Source organism: Dipodomys merriami, unplaced genomic scaffold (assembly GCF_024711535.1).
Source record: "Dipodomys merriami isolate MVZ:Mamm:240054 unplaced genomic scaffold, mDipMer1.0.p SCAF_248, whole genome shotgun sequence".
Taxonomy (NCBI): Eukaryota; Metazoa; Chordata; class Mammalia; order Rodentia; family Heteromyidae; genus Dipodomys; species Dipodomys merriami.
Window position 1 is genome coordinate 119,343 of NW_027203915.1, and position 2,500 is coordinate 121,842.

General features: G+C 33.4%; 1 non-coding gene across 1 annotated transcript; it reads left to right on the forward strand.

Annotated features, from left to right (window-relative positions):
• Positions 1-2,117: 2,117 nt before the first annotated feature.
• On the forward strand, positions 2,118-2,223 carry LOC138836070 (U6 spliceosomal RNA). Its single transcript, XR_011374896.1, has one exon. It is a non-coding gene; the product is annotated as a U6 spliceosomal RNA (small nuclear RNA).
• Positions 2,224-2,500: the final 277 nt, after the last annotated feature.

Genomic DNA, 2,500 nt, shown 5'->3' on the forward strand with positions numbered 1-2,500 from the left:
CATTGTCCTTATCAGAAAGTGTACATGATAAACTGCTCTAAGGATCTGTGCTATATGAGGGGTATCCTTTGTACTCCCTTCCCCCATTACCTTGTTTTTCATCCATGTGAACAACTTCAGCCTACTTTCCATAGGATAGCTTTGTTTTTTTTTTTTTTTACTTACTGATAATATAAGAAAAATGTTGTTTGTAAAAGAAAAAGAACTTTTAGGTGCCAGGCTAAAAGTATCTTATCAGTCCCTATGATTCGTATGAGATAAAATTTATAATAGTACTAAAAGTGAAAAGGAATTTCTAGAGCTGTTGTTTTGCCATTTCAAATGGCAAAGCATAATTTCACGTCACTGTTATAACTCTTAAAGAATGCAAGGATAACTGATGGTCCCTATCATGTTCCCACAAAACCAGTTGATCCTGAAGGATAATAGTAGACCAGAAGAAATTCTAAATAGCAGACATGGAGCATGAAAGAGAAAGAGTAGAAAGGAGAGAGGGTGAAAGAGAGAGAAATATCATACTTAAAGTGCATAACAAATAAACGAGAAGTGTATGAGAATATTCATACTGCTATATTGAGACTCTACCTGTACATTTGAAGGTATTTGATGTATGATAACTCATCAACCTAAAATATAAAGTTATTTTGATAAAAAATAAAAATAACTCAGAAGAAATTATAAATGCAAAAACAGTCTTCACAGAAGCAAACTTTCAGAAATATTTCTTGACTTTGAAAAGGATAAATTGGCTGCAGTTAGTATAAACTTAGAAGTATTACAATTCACAAAAATATAAAAATGTGTTCACATATTTCGTTATATAACCCAAGGCAGAAAGCAAATATTGTTCAGATGATTTTTAAATCAGTTTCTGAGGTGCTGGGAAGGTGGTTCAGTGGTAGAGTGCTTGCCTTGCATGCATGTGGTCCTGGATTTCATTCCTCAGCACGACATAAGCATAAAAAGATGAAAGTGGTGCTGTGGCTCAAGTGGTAGCGCTAGCCTTGAGCTGAAGAGCTGAGGGACAGTACGCAAGACCCAGAGTTCAAGCCCCACAACCAACAAAAACAAAGCAAAAACACAAAACAAAACACAGGTTCTCAATTTTGTGGCCTCAACTCTGTAATACCACTACCTCAGCCTAGGGTTAAGATTTTAGGTGTGGACATTTATCAACACTCCTGATTCAGACTCTACTTGATAAAATTTTTAATCAATATTTTGTTTTTAGTTTTGCTCTTTGTAAATTCACATGCACCTATGAAAAATGGTGTGGCCATCCCAATAACATTTTCAAAGTACCTCTTAATCACGACTCACAAAAAGTTGTATTATATTACAACAAGGAAAAATTCTATAAATAAAGAAAACAATAATTAAATATTAATGATGACTAAAATAAAAAACAAAACAATTACCAGGGTTTTCAGTATTTGAAGTGTACACAGTAGATTTTACTATTTTCTCATATTCCTGTACATTTAAAATTGGATAAAGTTATCAGTAGCCTTTAAATTTACCCACTAAGATTACTATTTATAGTTCATCTCATCATTTGTATGTGGCTTATATTATTATTTGTTCATCAATAACGTATAATGTAAGGGAGCCCTAAAGATTTAACAGAAACTCTGTAATTAAAATCTTAACTCTTCACTCTGCTTCTTTACACAGTCATTGCACCTTCTCATTAGTAAAGTTTCTATAAACTCTGAAATGTACATACTTACTCGTACATGCTACCAGAAATATTATATACTTTATTGAAAAATTTTAAGACCTGCCAAACAGTCTTAATTTTGTCATATATAAGCAAATCCCAAAATTAAACATACTTAAAATATTAAAACTTTTAACAAACTTTAACATTTGCTGCAATGAACATTATGACAGGTGCCTTGTGTAGAATAATTGACTTCCTCCTCCTACACATCTCATGAACAACAAATATCTGGAATTATTTGGTTTTTGGCATGTCAACCTTGACTTTATTCTTAAATGTGTGCTTTACGTAAGAAATACATGGTTCTAAAATTTCACAATTCTTTTGAACTTACTTTTTGTTGAATTGTCTTGTTTAAGAAAATTAATTGCTCTTTATATATAAAAAATGTTCTGTGCTCAATTTGGCTGCACATACACTAAAATTGGAACATACAGAGAAGATCAGCATGGTCCCTGCCCAAGGATGACAAGCAAATTAGTGAATCGTTCCATATTTTTACAACAACAGATGCTGGAAGGGATCCTACTGCATTCTTGGTGGGAGTGTAAACTTGTTCATCCACTTTGGAAAGCAGTTTGGAGGTTCCTCAAAAGACTCCACATAGAGCTCCCCTATTACACTGCAATCCCTCTTTTGGGCATTCTCCCAAATGATCATAAACAAGTCCATACTAAAACTACCACCACAACAATGTTTATTGTAGCATAATTTGCCATAGGTAAGATATGGAACCAACCCCGATGCCCCTCAGTAGAAGAATGGATCAAGAAAACG